The 19,460-nt window shown below is 53.8% G+C and overlaps 2 long non-coding RNA genes across 13 annotated transcripts; one reads left to right on the top strand and one right to left on the bottom strand.

Annotated features, from left to right (window-relative positions):
• Positions 1–5,880: 5,880 nt before the first annotated feature.
• Positions 5,881–8,224, bottom strand: LOC147374761 (uncharacterized). The gene is made up of 2 exons (XR_015154306.1): positions 7,804–8,224; positions 5,881–6,380 (listed from the first exon to the last, which is right to left on the bottom strand). It is a non-coding gene; the product is annotated as an uncharacterized LOC147374761 (long non-coding RNA).
• Positions 8,090–11,194, top strand: LOC147374762 (uncharacterized). 12 transcript variants are annotated; one of them, XR_015154292.1, is made up of 5 exons: positions 8,120–8,168; positions 8,662–9,394; positions 9,581–9,688; positions 10,268–10,711; positions 10,976–11,194. It is a non-coding gene; the product is annotated as an uncharacterized LOC147374762 (long non-coding RNA). The 12 variants fall into 12 exon arrangements; XR_015154270.1 differs by having other exon boundaries at positions 8,662–9,390; XR_015154286.1 differs by lacking the exon at positions 8,120–8,168 and adding an exon at positions 8,190–8,511.
• Positions 11,195–19,460: the final 8,266 nt, after the last annotated feature.

The following is a 19,460-nucleotide window of genomic DNA, read 5'->3' on the forward strand; positions in this document are numbered from 1 at the left end:
GGCAGAAATTGAAGAGGAGCTGAAGAGCCTCTTGATGAAAGTGAAAGAGGAGAGTGAAAAAGTTGGCTTGAAACTCAACATTCAGAAAACTAAGATCATGGCATCTGGTCCCATCACTTCATGGCAAATAGGTGGGGAAACGATGAAAACAGTGACAGACTTTATTTTCTTGGGCTCCAAAATCACTGCAGATGGTGACTGCAGCCATGAAATTAAAAGACCCTTGCTCCTTAGAAGAAAAGCTATGACCAACCTAGATAGCATATTAAAAAGCAGAGACATCACTTTGCTGACTAAAGTCCATATAGTCAAAGCTATGGTTTTTCCAGTAGTCATGTATGGATGTGAAAGCTAGACCATAAATAAGGCTTAGCACTGAAGAATCGATGTTTTCGATTCTTCAGTCCTGGAAAAGACTCTTGAGAGTCCCTTGGACAGCAAGGAGATCCAACCAGTCAATTCTAAAGAAATCAACCCTGAATATTCATTGGAAGGACCGATGTTGAAGCTGAAACTTCAGTACTTTTGCCCCCTGATGCAAAGAGCTGACTCATTGGGAAAGACCCTGATGCTGGGAAAGATTGAGGGCAGGAGGAGAAGGGGACGACAGAGGAGGAGATGGTTGGATGGCATCACCCACTCAGTGAACATGAGTTTGAGCAAACTCCAGGATCAGTGAAGGACAGGGAAGTCTGGTGTGCTGCAGTCCACGGGGTGGCAAAGAGTTGAACACGACTCAGCGACCGAACAACTGGAAAGTGCAATTAGAGACAGAATGTGAATCAGCCATGGTAGAAGCATGGGGGGAAGGTGGGCAAGGATGTGGGACAGGTATCCTTGAGAAGGAGACAGAAACGCCCTCGCATGCCAGGGACGAAAAGCTTGCAGGCTTTTGGAGGCTGAGGAATGGAGCCAGTGGGTCAGACGGTTGCCTTTGTGAGAGGAGAGACTGGCTTCTGCGCTGCCTGAGTCAGGAGTAGACCTGGGAGTGGGGCAGCCTGGCCACGTGGAGTAGTTGCTGGAGAAGCAGAAAGGAATTCCGCCCGAAGGGCCTTGTGATGTCCCTTTGCAGACTCAGTTAGAGAAGCACCAGCTGCCAAGGTGCGGGATTTTCCCTACGATTCTCCACAGGCCTAGGAAGTGACCAGTGTGCCTTTACACACTAGCATGAGCCCCCAACAAGTAAGGACCCAGGCCGCTCTGCACTCTGCTCCTCCCCATCCCTTCCACACCAGCGGGTCTCACCCAGAGCGCCCACCTGTGGGCCCAGCCTGGGGGGACCCAGCATCCGTGGTCAGGCTCCAGGTGAGTCCAGGAGCACAACGGAGATCCCAGGCCAGGCCACAGCCTCCGAGTCTGGGAGAGTCTTGACAGAACTGAAGTGACAAGGTGGCTGCATGGTCCAGCCGGGGTCCTCCCTTCCCCACACCCCTGTCCTGGGTGGGAGCAGTCCCAGCCCACCTGGGGGCTTTGGAGAAGCCAGCCGGCTGGTCCCTACCAGGTGAAGGCCTGTCCCGGGAGGAGGCGGCCATGCGCAGTGGACCCCCGCCTCGTCCCCAGGGGGACAGCCCGGCCGTGGGGGCGGGGCCGGGAGAGGGTGGCGGCCATGCACACGCAGGGAAGGCAGCCCCCCAGCTTCCTCGGGGTTGAACGCAGGGTGTGAGGCCGGGCAGGAGCCCCGGTGACCCCCCTCGGGGCCGCTGCCCGGAGCCCCTCCTGAGGGGGAGCTGCCTGCCTCCCCTGCTTTGAGTCCTGGGCCCCCGCTCCCAAGCTGGTCGCCTCTCAAGTGACTCGATTCTTGTCCTGTCTCCGGGAGTCAGGGTCTCTGTCCCAGTGGTGAGGCCGACCTACCGGCCTGCCCCCACAGCCCCCACAGCCCCTGCAGCCCCTGCAGGCCCGTTCTCCAGCCTGGGCTGCCCGGGCCACACCACTGCGCTAGGCAGAGCCGGACCGCAGGCAGGGCCACCCCACACACAGAAGCAGACACCAGCGCCTGGCCCCTAATAGAACAAAGTGTGAAGAGAAGATTCCCTTAATCCTTTTCAGAGTGCTTTTACTTCCCTGTGGGCAAAATTTCAATTTTTATCTCTTGTTTAATTCTTTGTTTAAAGTGACAGCTTTAATAATCAAGAAAAACTGAGGTCTCAAAAGAGATCTTACAGATGTGAATTCAGGCATGTTTTGACACCTCACATTTTTTACCCTGAAAACAAAAGATAGTTTCATTTAAGTCAGATATATCTTTGCATATATTTTTCCTTTGAGAGACCCTCACCCTCAACTGTGTAATAAAGGTGAAATCTTGGTGTGGTGGGGTGGTGGTTCAGTTTTATTCGACTCTTGCGGCCCCACGGACTGTATCCTCACGGATTCCTCTGTCCATGGAACTCAGGCAAGAACACTGGAGTGGGTTGCCATTCCCTTCTCCAGGGGATCTTCCTGACCCAGGGATTGAACCTGGGTCTCCTGCATTGCAGCCAGATTCTTTACCATCTGAGCCGCGGGGGAAGCCCTTGACATCTCCGTGTATACCATCTGCTTTTCTGCTTTTAATTACGTGATCTCAGATTCCAAACTGAGCAAACTGAGATGAGACATGGTCCTCGCTTCCCTGGGGACACAGGCAGACGTGCGTGAGCTTGGGGACAGGGCTGTGCCTTCCTCTGCCTTGGCTCCCTCTCCACCTGGGCTCTAACCATGCCTTGGCCAAGGGCAGCGGGAGTCACCGGACACGCAGCCGTGCTGTGCTGGACAGGGTTGTCCGGAATCCCCAGTGCCATGCTGTCAGGAGGTGGGGCCTTGGGGAGGTGGTGAGGTCGTGTGGGTGGAGCCCCACAAGTGGGATCACTCTCCTGGTTACAGAGCCTCCAGGAGTCCCTCTCCCTGTCTCTGTCTCATTCTCTCTGTCTCTGTGCTTCTGTGCCTCTTGGCTTAAAAGCCAGGGCCGCAAGGATCTACTCTGAGCTCCCAGGCTCCCAGCCTTGTCCATGGCAGTGGAACCAGAGCCTCAGGAAACCTTCCCACCAGAACCCCTGTCTGCATGTGGCCGTCCCAGGCGCCAGCCACGACTCCCCACCCTTCAGGAGGTCCTGTCCCTCCTGCCGAACTGCTTCAGTGAGCAGAGCTGGGTGCCAAACACATCCTATGAGCTTGTTTTTAAAATGATATTCAATCAGCATACTTTCTGGTCCATTTCCTAATACCATAATGCAAGACACAGGGTAATTACTCCAAATGCAAGGAGATAAGAAGTCTTTCCTTTGGTTGCAAAGACAATTTATTCAGTATTTCTTCACAGATGAATCCTCAGATAAAATAAAAAACTGGAAAGGTTTTAATAATTTCCTATTTTATTTCTTGGCAAAAAAAAGGAGAACAGATAATCATCAACAATAAAGCATCTTCTCTTTGTGAGCACAAGCTAAATGCCTCCTACTTTCTAAATGTCACTGCTACAAAATACGTCTATAACTTCTGGGATCTGCACTGTTCCACATGGGCTGCAGAGGCACCACTGGGGTGAGATGTTCTGAACAGGACAGTGTGGCCCAGCTACACACCTCCAGGCCCCCTTCCACCCCATGCAGGCAGGTGGGCCTGTGCTCGGGCTGTCCCCTCCCCTCGCCCTGTGCTGGCCATAGGTGGTGGCCAAGAGCTCAGAGGTCAGCCCTGGAAGAGAGCATCACCATGAAGAACCGTGGCTGCAGGGCTGGACCGCCCACCCCCGCCTGTCACTCACACTCACACTTCACTGATGTGTCCCCGCCAAGGCACCAACCTCAGGCTGAAGAACAAATCTAGCCCAAAGAAAACTCTTGATCAGTTGGGAAAATGTAAAAATCAGGTGGCAATTAAGTCCATACCTGATGGTTCATTTTATGTCACCTTGGCTAGGCTGTGTGTCTTTCTATGGGAAGTTATATACGCTAGATATTTATAAACAGCAGTTAATTCTCACAATCTGGAGGCTGGATGTCTGAGATTAAAGTGCTGACCTGGTTGGGTTCCTGCGAAGGCTGGCCTCACAGTTGCAGATGCTGACCTCTCCCAGTAACCTCCCTGGGGTCTCTTTTCTAAGGGCACTAACCCCATTCACTGGGCCCCACCCTCATGACCCATCACCTCCCCAAGTCCTCACCTCCTGACACTATTACTCTGGGGATTAGGAGTCCAACATATGAATTTGGGTGGACATGAACATTCAGACCATAGCTCCACAGTACTATTTGGCGTCAAACACCACCTAGATGTCACCATGAAGATGTTTTTAGATAGAATTGAAAATTAAGTCTGCAGACTTTGAGTAGAGCAGGTCATCCTCCATAACGTGGTGGCCTCCTCGAGTCAGCTGAAGGCCTTATGAGGAAACACTGAGCTTCCCCAAGGAAGAGGGGTCTGTGCCCAATCACAGCCTCAGACTCCAACTACAGCATCAGCTTGTTCCTGGGTCTCCAGCTGCTGGTCTTCCCTGCAGATTTCTTACTTGCCAGCCCTACAGTTGTGTGGGCTATTTCCTTAACATAAATCAGTCTCTAGACAGATAATAGATAATTGATAGATAATAGACAGTAGAGCCTATTGGTTCTGATACACCCTATTTCCTGCTGCCTCTGACAACGGGGTCAGCCCTGGGTCTGTATTTCTGCAGTACACGTGCCCACAGGGACTGCACAGAGGCTGACCTCAGAGGGGTAGGCTCCGGCCACTCCAGTCTGACCCCAGACACCACCCAGGCCATGATGGGCCAGCACCAGCCTCTGGGTCTCTGCCACCTCCTCAGCCCCTTCGCCCACCACCGACGTGCATGGCCCTGTGCCAGGGCCATGTGGGGTGGATGTGGGCAGCTCATGTGGGAGGACCTGGTTGGCACTAGGGGATAGATGGGTGGGTGGGTGGGTGGGTGGAGGGTGGATGGATGGATGAGTGTAGATGGATGGTGGGTGGGTAGATGGAAGTATGGTGGGTGGGTGGTGGTGAAAGTATGAACAGCTGGATGGGTGGATGGGTAGACAGAGGGTGGTTGGTGGGTGGGTTCATGGATTCGTAGATGGGTATGTGGATGATGAAAGGATGGAGGGAGGCGTGAGTAGAAAGAGTCATCCTCTCTCTGCAGCTCCATGCCTGCTGATAGTCCAGGGTATGATGTCCTCCTGCCTGGACTACTGCAGTAGAAAATGACCCACCCGCATCAGCTCTCATGAACTGCCATTCACTCTTCTCACTGCAGCTGGGAGTAAGGCTTCAAAGTGATGCTCTATCACATCAGGCCTGCACCTAAACACCTTCCACGACTTCCTTTTGGTCTGAATAATGTCTTCCCCCTGATCAGCGGGCTCTGTGGGACTGAGCCGCAGCCTTTACCAGCTCTGTCCTGCCCTGTGTGCGGCTGTCTCCAGGCCCTTCCACTCCTCGAGTGCCCCAGGGTCTCTCCTGTCCCCAGAGCTGCAGACACTAGGGCATCCTGCTCCAGCGAGTGTCGTCTTCTGGAGAGCACCTGCTCATCCTGCAACTAAGCAGAGGTGCCCCCAGCCCCCCCTAGCCCGCCAGCGCTCTGTGCCATCCAGGCCCCTCGGCTCCTCATGCTCACCACCGCTGCGCTCAGCCCCATGTAGGAGGGGCCTGACCGTGTCTCTCAGGGCCTGAGGGAGCCCGTGAGGGGCTTTCCCTCACCTTGGTATTTCCAGTGCTAGACCAGGGTAAGTGCTGGAAAATCCTAGATTAGCCATGAAAGGTACATGATGAAGCTGTGGCAGTGCGGTTTCTTGCAAAGGGCCAGACATAAACTCCTCCTTCTGCAGGTCCATTTGGTCTCGGTCGCAGCAGCCCAGGTCTTCCCTTCAAGCTCATAGTAGCACAGGCGATACGACCAACAAGCGTGGCTGAGTGCCAATAAAGCTTTATTTACACAAACACCGATGGACTCGTTCAGGCCAGGATTCATAGTTTACTGACCCTTGTTCAGTTGCTGAGTCATGTCTGACTCTGCAGCCCCATGAACTGCAGCATGTTAGGCTTCCCTGTCCTTCACCATCTTCCAGAGTTTGCTCAAGTTCATGTCCATTAAGTCAGTGATGCCATCCAACCATCTCCTCCTCTATGGTCCCCTTCTCCTGCCTTCAGTCTTTCACAGCATCAGGGTTTTTTCCAATGAGTCAGCTCTTCCCATCAGGTGGCCAAAGTATTGGAGCTTTAGCATCAGTCCTTCCAATGTATATTCAGGACTGATTTCCTTTAGGATTGACTGGTTTGATCTCCTTGCTGTACAAGAGTCTTCTCCAACACCACAGTTCAAAAGCATCAATTTTCAGTGTTCAACCTTCTTTAGGGGCCAAGTCTCACATCTCTACATGACTACTGGGAAAAACCATAGGGTTTGACCCCTGTGATAGTTAAACACAAAAAAGAGAAATTGCTTTAATTGGATAAACAAGAATATTCCTCTTTTCTTATCTGCTTTCATTATAAATTGTGATCTTTAAAATGTAAGCACACCAACAGATTATGGGTTCTTCAGAGCCATTAATAACACCCAAGGGTCTTGTCTCCTTACTTTCATTAACAATCAGGCATTTTTAGTTTAAAAAAAAAAAAAAAGGTGATAATTAACATACAATATGCAGCAACACAGGCCACGCATTCTCATTCTTAGTAAAAAAAAAAATTGCCAACCATTTGTGCAAGTATTCCTGTTAGAAGATCCTGATTTCAGCCTTTTCTACATAGTGTTGTAGTCTGCATTCTTTTGGAGCCCAAATAAGAATATTGTTGACTCAGCTAAATCTTTCTTAATGAATGTGGCTTAATTGTCCCAGGAGTTCTGCTCAGTGCTTCAAGCCAACATAATACAACCACAAATAAATAGAAACAAAATCACCCTTGAAGAACCAGTGTGCCTGCTCAGGTCAGATGAAGCCAGAGGGCTGCCAGAGGGCACAGCGAGCTGTGTTGCCTAGAAAAAGTTAAACACCAGAGAGCATGGTGGTTCTGATACTTTCTAGAAGGATTAAGATTACTTTCCCAGTCTTTAGGAGAATTAGGCTGAAGCTTAGTTGGTGCAACAAATTTAGAAATGAATGCACTTGCATTTGAAGATGATGTGTCTTTGCCTTGATAAATAAAAACTTTAGAACTAAACTGAACGTCAGCTGCGGGAACCTGCTTCTGGCATGGTTTTGATGTCAGCATCTTCTCACCCTCTCTAGTAATTTTCAGTATGCATTTCTATTTTCGTGTAGTTATTTATAGGAGCATTTTATCAAAAACCGGCTCAAATCTTTTTGGATGCAGGGGTAGTTCAAATGCACGAAGACACTCAGTATTCACTTGGCAATTGCCCCCAGAAACCCTGTTCTCCTTGAGTGACAAGATCAGCAGGGCAGCACGTGTGCTCCTGTCACCATCAACTTGAAATTTAAAGTTTAAAGAGTTTCACCATCAAATGCAGTGTCGTGGGCTGCCCTGAAGCAGGTGTTTATTATCACGTGCCCAAGTGTGAAGCAAACACAAATCCTCAGTGGAAAACGGGCAGAGGACATGAGCAGACAATTCTTTTTAAAAACTGCACAAATTCGCACACTAGGTGCGGATTAGCGTGCAGTATCGTGTTGCATGGAGGTGACAAACGCCAGCGCCTGGAGGAGGTGCAAAGCTCATAAACAGACGCGGGACCGGCCAGAAGAAGGGGAGACGGGGATGGGCCTTCCTCCCCTGAAGCCGGAGGACACGCCCCACAGACAGCCGCTCCATCCTCCGGGCATTTGTTGTAAGCACTTAATCATCATCGATCATTTGACATGTACTCACCAGTAAAAGGCAGCACTGTGTCCCCCATCTGCTGACCTTGGCTCTTGGGGGCTGAGATGAGCCCCTGATGAGCCTCATGAGCGGGGGAAGTAAGAACAGGCCCAGGTCCAGCCCTTTATCTAGGGGGGTGTGGGGGCATGACCGGGAAGTGGGCAAGGACAGGGTCTACAGCTCAGGGGTGCCAGGGATCCCCGCTCCCCCTTCCTTCAGGGCCCCGGGCTCACTTCCAGGGCAGTTAGCCTGACCACCGCGCACTGACGTCAGCAACTCTCCAAGTCCCTCCAACGCAGAGCCTCCTGCTGAGGGGTCAGAGGTCATGACGTCATCTTGTTGCTAGTCACCATGGCCGCTGAGCTGAGATGCGGGTACTGTGACTGTGGTAACCGGTGGCCTCACCCCCTCCCTGAGATGCTGCCTGGGCTTGGCTTGGCGCGCGCGGGGGGTGAGGGGTGGGGGGGGATGGGGTGGGCGGAGACAAGATTCATAAACAGGTAACAGAGGGAAGTGCCGAGAGGAGAAGCACGAGCCTAGGAGAATGACAGCGCCCAGCCTGCCCCTCCGAGGGACCCAGCGGCCTCCTTATCAGCAAGACGCGGGGTCCTGACCGCGGTGCTCCCCCGGCCTGGCCCGGGGCCCACGGCTGCAGCCTGTGGGGTCTCAGTGGGACCAGCAGACATTACAGCAGGGTCACGGGGCCTGAGCCGCCAGGTGCTTGGGTGGCGGGGAGGGGGTCCTGGCCGCACCCCGCCCCTGCCCACCGCCCTCCCGGGAGGTCCCGCCCCTCTCCTGTGATTGCAGCTTTCCTGGTCACAGGGTGAGCCTTTCCTCTTCTCCTCTGCTTCCTTTCTCACCACAAAGGGCGTTCATTTCACATCCCTGAAGCTGAGAGGCCTGAGGGGCGGGAACCAGTCAGCGAGGCCCCCAGAACCGGCGCGGGGAGCCGGCCCACCCCTGCGCTGGGAGGCCAGGCGCAGAGCCGGGGAGAGAGCCCAGACTCAAGCCGAGACCCCGAGGGAGGGGGAGAAACGCCCCTGGTCTCCCTACCCACCCCGAAGACGCCGGGCGGGGCCGGGGGCAGCGCAGAGGCGGGGCCAGCGCGGCGAACCGAGGAGAGGCAGCTACCGCAGACAGGGCCAAGGGCTCGTAGGAGGGAAGCGGAGTCGGGCACGGAGCCCTTACAGACCTTGAAGCTGCCCTCAGAGGCAGACGGACCCCAGAAACAGAGTTCCACAAAGCGGAAGTTTTGTGGGCGCATTCCTCCTGCCGGCGGGAGGGGGCGGGTGAGCTCAGCCCTATCTGTTGCAGAGACTCGGAGGTCAGGGGAGAGGGCGCCCGACCGACGGTCCTGTGACCGCTCGCACCCCTTCCCCGGCCGCGTCCCACCCTCCTGAACACCCTCCACCCGGCCCGTAACACGGTGAGTTGCCTCCGCCAACTGAATCCTCTACAGGAAAGTTCTCTCTGTACCCATCCATGCTGGGCGCGCACCTGGACCAGTGAAGGAACATTACAAGGCCCGGCAATCCCCAAGCCTGCTTCACCGGCTTACCTGATGCGCCCCTGAAATGCTTCACACACGGCCTGAAGGCAGGTATTTCTTGAGTAACTGAACCTTCCGGAAGGTAACCCTTACCTACTGTCAGAGTATTTTTCAAAGTAAAAGTCTTCCCCACTAAAGAGGAGCCTGTGTGTCTATGGGGTAGATGAGATCGAAGGGTTAGGCTTGGGGTCAGGGTCAGAGTCGGGGTCAAACTCAGGCACTTTCACCGTTCCGCAGTCAACATCTGTCCCTGGGATGACAGATCCAAGGCCACATCCGCGCCCCGCCACTGCTCTTGTCCAGGCTGGAATCTCAGAACCGCACTGCCTCTCAGGCTGATCAGAGGTAACAGCTCACCTGGGCAGACGCACCCCCTGGACGAGGGAGGCCGAGGTGTAAACAGGGAAGATCTAGTGATCCCAGGGCAAAGGGGGCAGACGTGGGAATAACACAGAAGTAGCGTGAACCGCAAAGGTTCTTTGCTGTTTGAGAAATTCAGGTGATCCCAAACACTCACAGCTGCGGCTGGCATGTCCAAAGCAATGGTGGAGCGTGTCCAGTAAATAAACACCAACGACCTCCAAGATACTCGGATCCAGGCATCGATGCCTGAAGGGACACTCGTGTACTGACCCGTGCACAGACGTGTCTGAGCGTGTCATCTCATCCCGCCCACGTCTGTGCTCAGTCCCCGAAAGTCTGCACCATGCCTCCAGCTCCAGCCATCACCATATGGATCACAAACCCTCCCCTTGACAGACATGCCCTAACAGGAACTTGGGAGAGGCTTCATTCTGGGAGCCCTGGCTTAGCACAGGATGCCAGGACACGGCCAGTTAGGAGAGGGTCTGCTCGGCCTGTGGGCACTACCTACACACTAAGCCAGGTCCCAACTCATGTTCCAAATGCATGTCCTTTCCCCAGGAGCTGTAGGTGCAAGTGTTCCAGTCCTCAGACAGGTCATGTTCTGCCCGGGAGCTCAGCCCCAGAACCGTGGAGGAAGCTCAGCCCCAGAACCGTGGAGGAAGCTCAGCCCCAGAACCGTGGAGGAAGCTCAGCCCCAGAACCGTGGGGGAAGCTCAGCCCCAGAACCGTGGGGGAAGCTCAGCCCCAGAACCGTGGAGGGAGCTCAGCCCCAGAACCGTGGAGGGAGCTCAGCCCCAGAACCGTGGGGGAAGCTCAGCCCCAGAACCGTGGGGGAAGCTCAACCCCAGAACCGTGGGGGTGCCAGTCTACCACTTTCACACAAAGGGCCGCATGCCTCTGGCTGGTGTGATGCTCAGAGTCTGCCCCTCAGACGTGTGTGTGGAAGCCCTGCCCCCGGCACCTCTGAGCAGGCCTGCCTTTGGAGGCAAGGTCTTTGAACAGGTGATTGAGTTAAATGAGGCCATTCGGGTGTGTCCTGATCCAATAGACCCAGTGTCCTTGTGGGAAGAGGGGATCAGGATATAGAGACCCACACACACAGGGTGGCCAAGCAAGGACACGGGCAGGAGACGGCCATCCACAGGCCAAGGGGAGAGGCCTCAGGGGGACAAGTCCTGCCCACACCTGGGTCTTGGATTCCAGCCTCCAGGACGGGAGACAATAAATGTCTGTTGTTCGCACTACATCCATAATACTCTGTTACAGCCGCCTGAGTGGGCAAATGCAACTGTAACCCCAGACTTAACCCCGGACATCAGGAGTGAGCTGCAAGCAGAGGCCACTCGTCTGACCTGCCTGTGGGGTCGCTGAATTGCAAAGATGGTGATGGTCTCCAGCAGCTTCCCTCCGAATGCCAGCCTTGTGGTACCTCCAGTGTGGACACCAACTTCTCTGTCATTAAAAATCTCCATTGCTGCCTTCATACTCCTCAGGGTGATGGCTATGCTTGTCTCCATCTTGTCTTTCTTTTTCCAAAGTGGAGCTAGAAGCTCACCAGCTGAAAGCTGGGCTCCTTTCCTCTTGCTGCTGTTCTTGTTCAGTTGCTAAGTCATGTCGGACTCTCTGCGAGGACAGTTGAACCAACTCCACACATTCTAACGGGAAGGGGGCCCCAGGGACAGAGTGGGCTGCACCCCATGATGGGGCAGCTCCAAGTGTGAGTGACATCACTCTTAAATCCCAGTCAACGGGCGGCAGCACCTGACGGATGAGTGGAAACAAGCCAGGATCGTCTCAGCAGCCCAAACAGGCCCTGATTGACAGAAAACACCAGGCAGAGCGACCACAGGGCCACAGGCCTGCTCCAACCAGGACGGCAAGCCCTGACCTTCAGTGAGGTAAAGAATAAAGCCAGAGGGACTTTTCAGGACAGGAAGCAAAGCACACTCCCTCAGAGATGAATGTGGAGAGAACCTGAGAAAAAGTCAACCAGCAGGTGAGTGAAACAGAAGAGGCAAACCTCTCACATGAAAGGGAGAAGAAACGGTTAAAATACCAAAAAGTGGCACCGGAACATACATTTCACCCTCAGCTATCATCAGAACTTGTGTGGGGTCTCGTTACACACCGTCAGGCCGCGTGTCTGTGATTGAGAAACACCTCCCACTGGCTCATCCATTTCAGCATGAGGGTTGGTGACACCAAGGAGCTGGGGGTGGCAGGGTCATAGGGCAGCCGTCCCCAGATTTCAGAGTCACAGTCAGCAGGGGTGTGAGCAGGGGCTGGGCACCTAGGGGTAATGTGGGGTCCTCAGTGGGAGACACAGGAGCGGATGAGCTGCCCCCGAGGGAGACGGCAAGACAGTGATGGGTCAGGGCCATCTGGCGCCCCGCAGGGGATGCGGGTGAGGGAGGGAGCCGCCCGGGTCGGGGACCAGGCAGCCATGACATCCCCAGGCCCAGAGCTGTGCAGGGTGAAGGCCTGGCCCTGGGGTCTCGGCAGGTGGGCGGGCCCAGCAGGGAAGGCCGGGCGAGGGCGGCTGGATTAGAGGAAGGCAGGGTGGGGGCCGGCAGGCGCGGGGCAGGGGGTCCGGGGAGGCAGCCACAGGAAGGAGGGTGGCGGGGGCCCTGGGTTGAGGTGAGGAGGCCCCTCAGGTGCCCCCAAGCCCGGCGTCTGCAGAGTCTGTGGGGAAGACTGTTCCGAGGCCACTTTTCATCTCACCGCGGACAAAGCGGGCCTTCTCTCCACTGATGGACACCTCCTCTGTGACCCTCCAGTCGGTCAGCCGCTTAATTTGGAAAACTACACCACCAACCCACAGTGACCACTTTTTAACCCACGCTTGAAAATGGAGCATCGATTTCACATAGGTCACAGAGGGCCAACACCCACGGGCTCAGTCAGGAAGGGAGTGTCCTGACGCGAGAGGCAGAGGCCGGGACACATCTGCCTGGCTGGCGCCGTCCGGTGTGACGCACGTGCAGCCCCGTAACGAACCAGCCCTGCACGCGCACCTCTCCCAGGTCCTTCTTGATGCCAGTGTCCTTGACCTTCACTTACCGTCTTCCCATCTAGCAATGCTGATTGGTCCACTTCAGTGCTTTTAGGAGAAATACCACTGGAGATGATATTTTCGGTTTTGGTCACTCTCATGCCTATTTGGGCTTCCCTGGTGGCTCAGCTGGTAAAGAATCTGCCTGTAATGTGGGACACCTGGGTTCGATCCCCGGGTTGGGAAGATCCCCTGGAGAAGGAAAAGCAACCCACCCCAGTACTCTTGCCTGGAGAATTCCATGGAGCGGAACAGGCTGCAGTCCATGGAAACACAAAGAGTCGGACACGACTGTGGGACTTTCACGCCTATTTACCAGGGTGGGCAGAGATCTGAAGATTATTCTTTGTTCCTCAGTCTTGGACAAACCCTCAAAACCCCCTTACTAGGCTTCAGTACAGCTCTCCAGTAAAACTATGAAGATTTTATATGACTCATATGTGAAGCCATCATTCCTACAGAAACCTGGTGCCATTTAACAATTCCATACCCTGAAATTTCTAATCAAAACTCCAAGTAAAGTGTCAGACTTTTAACAGCTGGACCACTGCTTTGCTTGGAAGCTGAAAGGGGGAGGGAAACCTGATTGCATTAAAGTGAAGGCTCCCAAATGCAGACAACACTACTCTTTCAGTGGGTTGGCTGAGGCTGTTTGTCAACATAAACTGAAAACCATTCAACAGTCATCATTACACTGCCTACCACCAGGAATCAGGCAGGTATAGCCGACCACTCTCACATTCTATGGACTGTGAGCAGCCCAGACGCTGTTACAGGGGTGCCCAGAACACTTGGAAGAGACATTTGGCTGTTTGGAGGTCAGGGACCTGTCAGTCTAACTGGATTCCCCCATGGTGGGACCAGGAGCCACACCAGACAATTGGTGCCCAGACAGCACCACCTCCAGGAATTTCCAGGCTGCTGAAGACCCTGCATCACAGCATTCTTCCCCTCTGGCCAACCTTGTTGTGGTGACAAAGCAAAAGGCTGCACAGTGTGGGTTCAGGACATTGAGATGCAGCCCCTGGTTTTGCAGAAAAGTATCAACTGCATGTGATGCTCAGAGAAAAAGCTACAGCAGCTTAGAGTTCGTGTCAGTGTCCTGCCTGCAACATCTGTACTGAAAGAGCAGAGTGTGTGGTGGGTTTACACAGTGGGGGGCACAGTCACCACATTTCATGTGACACATACAGTAATCACGGAAGCACACGTGAACCATGTAAACGTGTGCATTAGGAACACACTCATATTACTTCTATTGATTCAGTTCAGTTCAGTCAGTCATGTTTGACTCTTTGCAACCCCATGGACTGCAGCACGCCAGGCTTCCCTGTCCATCGCCAACTCCCAGAGCTTAGTTAAACTCACATCCATTGATTTGGTGATGCCATCCAGCCATCTCATCCTCTGTCATCCCCTTCTCCTCCTGCCTTCAATTTTTCCCAGCATCAGGGTCTTTTCCTATGAGTCAGTTCTTCGCATCAGGTGGCCAAAGTATTGCAGCTTCAGCTTCAGCATCAGTCCTTCCAATGAATATTCAGGACTGATTTTCTTTAGGATGGACTGGTTTGATCTCCTTGCTGTTCAAGGGGCTCTCAAGAGTCTTCTCCAACACCACAGTTCAAAAGCATCAATTCTTCGGCGCTCAGCTTTCTTTATGGTCCAACTCTCACATCCATACATGACTACTGGAAAAATCATAGTTTTGACGATTAGACTTTATCAAAATTAAAATCTTTGCTCATCAAATCACTGTTCTGACTGCAGATGTATATAATTCTCAAAAACATATTTGGCAAAGGACTGACACCTAGAATGCTGCTGCTGCTGCTGCTGCTAAGTCACTTCAGTCATGTCTGACTCTGTGCGACCCCATAGACCGCAGCCCACCAGGCTCCCCCATCCCTGGGATTCTCCAGGCAAGAGTACTGGAGTGGGGTGCCATTGCCTTCTCCGGACACCTAGAATAAATAACATCAAAACTTCAGTACAAACCACTCAATAAAACAACGGTGAAAACACCTGAACAAACAGCAAGCCAAGCGCTGGGAAATAAGCCATGAGAAAACTCTCAGCAGACCAGCCACAGGGAGTCGAGTGTAAATGCCACACAACGTGAAGAATGGCAGAATTTACACAGCTGACGGCGCCGGTGGGGAGAGGGTGCTGAGCACTCCGAACAGCGAAGACAGGCTGCGGGGGGGGTGCCCAGCAGCTCCATAAAACTAATCAGGTGCCACCCCTACAGCCTGGACCCCCAGGGCAATGGAAACAGACGTTTTCAGGAAGAGAAGGGCCAAAGCAGACGCTCAGCAGCCAGACGTCCCGCTGCAGAGGAGCCCGCAGGCAGGAGGGGTGGAGAACAGGGAGGGTTCGCAGAGGTCCCTCCTGTCCCCACCGCACAGGTGAGTCTCGACAGGTGAGCCTGGCACGTGTACTGTCCTGTGAGGCTACAGGCAGGCCAGCCCGTGGTGGAGACATGTAGGACCCACGACTGCGTCAGGGAAATGGCAGGGGACCTGGAGAGACCCCGGGAACTTTGTCTCTGCAGGGGCCGTCCCACACTGTTCGGAGTAGCACGTGTCAAAGCTCCATGAGTGCTCCCACATTCACTGTGTGTAAACTCTGCTCCAGAAGGAGAAACGCTGTGAGTAGGCATCGACCTAGGATGAACGGGGAATAAAAGGCTGGAGAAGTGGGTGGCGAAGTGAAGACAGGCGTCTGGTGAGAGAGATCTAACTGGCAGTTCTTAGTGGGTCGGACAGGTGTTCGCTGAAAAATGCATTCTGTTTGCAATACATCTGGTGTTTTCTCCCCTTTTAATTCTTCCCCACATCTTCCCAACATTTCTCTGAAAAGTGCATGCGCCTTGTCACCTGAGAGCTGAAACAGGCATGAAGAGAAAGGCCCAGCATTCGTCTGGTGTTGTTTCTAAGGGGCCCTGTGTCAACAGAGGCATCCGGCTGTGGACTCATAGCTCAACCCAGGTCCCCGGCTGTATCGTCAACACCAGTGATGTCCCCTGCCTGCCGCGGTTGGGCGTGATGAAGCCACAGCACTTCATCCAACACATGACCAGCTCAGGGGTCGGCTCCTGTGGTGCAGTCGGAGAGGAGATACACCCCCATGGACCTAAGGCGGGAGTGGGGGAGGAGGAAGGGAAAGGAAGGATATTCAGAATTAAGATAGAGAAGCAGAAACAGGACTGAAAAAAGTAAACATTCAAACTTTTAAAAGGCTACACGTCAACCTGTAAAGAAACATCGTTTGGTCTGCACGTCTGTGGCACAGATCTGACTTGCCTGGGGCTCCGCTGGCCACAGAAATGGGGATGGTCTCCAGACTGAGTCTGTGTTTGACGTGGGAGGCTGCACCGTCTGCTCGAAACCCCAGAGAAGTGAGCTCTGATAGCCGATCTGCCTCGGACCCGATGAGTCTGAGGGTCGTGTCTCATCCCCTCCTGTGTCCTGGAATCTGTGTGGAGCTTCAGTTCTCTTCCGTTGTGGCTGAGACACATTTTAAATGTTTTTTAAGTTTTAGGACTCATTTTCCACCAGGTTGTCCTGTGCCTTCTGTTTTGCCCCAAGAGAGAATTATTTTGTTGGTATGTGTCTGATTTTGCCAAATCCTGACTATGTTCTAGCTGGACCAATCTAAGTGGAGGCTGGAGGACCAGAAGTCGGGGCTGGGGGGCCTGTCTAGAAAAGGAACCCTTCCTCACTGACCTGAAGCTGGAAAGACCTTGCTGCCAAGAAGTGTGCCCGAAGGTGAACTCATCACAGAGAAGGTGTCTGCTCCAGAACACAGAGCCAGGCTGCGAGCCTGGGAACAGGAGGGTGAGCCCTGGGGAGGGGGCTCTGCCAGGCTCAAGGGGTCTGCAGGTGCTGTTCATCCCAGCGCTGGAGGCCTGGGCACTCAATGGGCCACCCCCACAGGAGGGCCTCCCCAGTGCGCCCAACCCTCGCCCTCTGCATTCTGGTCCTTGCTATTAGGGTGGGCGGCCCCAGGCCCCAGAGCCACACCCCACCTGCACGCGTCCTTCCCAGGTGCCCAAGCTTCCCCACCTCAGGGTCATGCCCCTCCTCTGCCCAGCGCCATGGGCTCTGCTGGGAGGGCCACTGCACAGATGCTCAGGGCCGCTCCTAACCTGTTCCTCAGTGAGGAGTGACCAATGGAGCCACTGCCGCTCCAGCTCTCTGCACCACCTGGTCGTGGGCAATCAGCCCCTCACCGTCTCAGACACCTTTGGAGATACTGGATGGCTCCTGACTGGACCAAACAGAACATGCCACCAAGTTCAAAACCAGAGCGACGAGACCTAGCATCACCCAGCCCAGCCTTCCCTCCCAGGGAGCGTCTCAGAATTATCCCTGCAAGGCTGGGCCCCCCGCCCTCTGATCACCTCGGACCACCCTTTCTCGTGTCTTCTGCAGCCTCCAAACACGAGGACATTTCCTCCCCTCCCTCGGCATTTCTCCCTGTGCCCTGGGGAGCCCCTCACCATGGCCACCCTTCTCTGAGTGGGCTTACGGTCTGCCTCCCTCCCCACCACCCCCAACAAAACAGGCTGAGCCGGTGGGAGTCTGGGGGTTGAAGTGACAGCAAATGACTCTGCTGCTGTTGTCCTTTGTGGTATCTCTTCTATCGAGTCAGGGATTACTCAGCTGTTAGAATTTAGGCCTCATCCTTATAAAGCATTACTCATCAGAATCAGGGTGCTGTCAGGAACCCTAACCCTTGAGGCACAGCCCATCTGTGACTGCAGACCACCCCGCAGCACTCCGAGTAGCAGAGACAAACAGCTCTGTGGTCCAGACGCAGATGCCGACCTTAAATGTGGAAGGAAAGGAACTGATGCTTTTAAGTGCCAAACAATCATAAACTAAACCAATTAACGGTGATTATTATTAAATATTCATAATTTGGATGCTTTAATATGACTCTAGAAGTTGTAGCTCTAGTAATTTAGACATGTTGGATACAATAAGCACATCAAGAAGTCTCCGAGAAAGAATTAGACATGCACACCCTCTGCCCATCCAACCACCCTCTTCCCTCTACCTGCCACCCACCCATCTGCCCACCTACCCACCCACCCAGTCAGCCACCCATCTGCCCACCCACCTACCCATCCCCTTACCTGGATTCCTACCCACCTGAAAGTGCCAGGTGCACAAGAATGATGACTCAAATGCAATAAAATGATAATATTTGGGGAATCTGGGTGAAGGGTTTATTGGAATTACTTGTACTATTTTGCAAACAATTTCTGTAACTCTAATTATTTTAAAGTCAAACGATTTTTAGCCCTAGAAGCTCACAGCCTCGAGCAGGGGGGTCCATGCCGCCCCTGGCCCCTGTCTGGACGCCACAGTCTGAACAGTGGTGGGGGGGCCGGACCAGAAGAGTCAGGGTGGCCACCGCGGTCAACACACCAGTCATCACCAGAATTTCCACCCCAGAGAGCGGCCTGCGGCTACTCCGCCACCTGGCACCCAGGACAGCAGGTGATGGTCGGTGAGGGGCCGTGTGGACCCCAAGTGCTGAGGCCTGTCCTCTCAGAGCAGCTGTCAGAGGCCCACCTTCCGGGAGGAGGTGCCCACTTGGCCCCCAGTCCCCGAGGTCAGGGGGCTGCACCCTCCACCTCTGCCAGGCCTGGGCAGACCCCACCCGCTCCCTGCTCCTTGACCTTGACCTTGACCTCTCTGCTCCCCTGGTGTTTCTCCGCCTGTGTCACGGTGGGTCCTGGGCACCTCACATGGCTGTCCCCACACGCACACATTTGCTGCAAAAAGCACTTTCCTGGAGTAACAGGAACATGCTGGCTTTCAATCCCCCAGAAAAACCCCTGAGCTGAGGGCACTGTAGTAGATATAATGGCCATCTGAGTTAAATTCACCCATTCCGGTCCATTTCAGTTCACTGATTCTTCACTCTTGCCATGTCCTGTTCGACCACTTCCAATTTGCCTTGATTCATGGACCTGACATTTCAGGTTCCTATGCAATATTGCTCTTTACAGCATCGGACCTTGCTTCTATCACCAGTCACATCCACAACTGGGTATTGCTTTTGCTTCGGCTCCATCCCTTCATTCTTTCTGGAGTTATTTCTCCACTGATCTCCAGTAGCATGTTGGGCACCTACTGACCTGGGGAGTTCCTCTTTCAGTATCCTATCATTTTGCCTTTGCATACTGTTCATGGGGTTTTCGAGGCAAGAATACTGAAGTGGTTTGCCATTCCCTTCTCCAGTGGACCACAGTCTGTCAGACCTCTCCACCATGACCTGCCCATCTTGGGTGGCCCCACATGGCATGGCTTAGTTTCACTGAGTTACACAAGGCTGTGGTCCGTGTGATTAGATTGACTACTTTTCTGTGATTATGGTTTCAGTGTGTCTGCCCTCTGATGCCTTCTCGCAACACCTACCATCTTACTTGGGTTTCTCTTACCTTGGGGTATCTTTTCATGGCTGCTCCAGCAAAGCACAGCTGCTGCTCCTTACCTTGGATGAGGGGTATCTCCTTACTGCTGCCCCTCCTGACCTTGAACGTGGAGTAGCTCCTCTTGGCCCTCCTGCGCCTGCACAGCCACCACTCCTTGGACATGGGGTTGCTCCTCAAATGACCATTATATCTACTACTGCGGGCAGGAATCCCTTAGAAGAAATGGAATAGCCATGATGGTCAACAAAAGA

The sequence above is a fragment of the Bos grunniens genome, chromosome 3 (assembly GCF_055505025.1).
Source record: "Bos grunniens cultivar Pamir isolate PY7600 chromosome 3, Bosgru_T2T1.0, whole genome shotgun sequence".
Classification (NCBI taxonomy): Eukaryota; Metazoa; Chordata; class Mammalia; order Artiodactyla; family Bovidae; genus Bos; species Bos grunniens.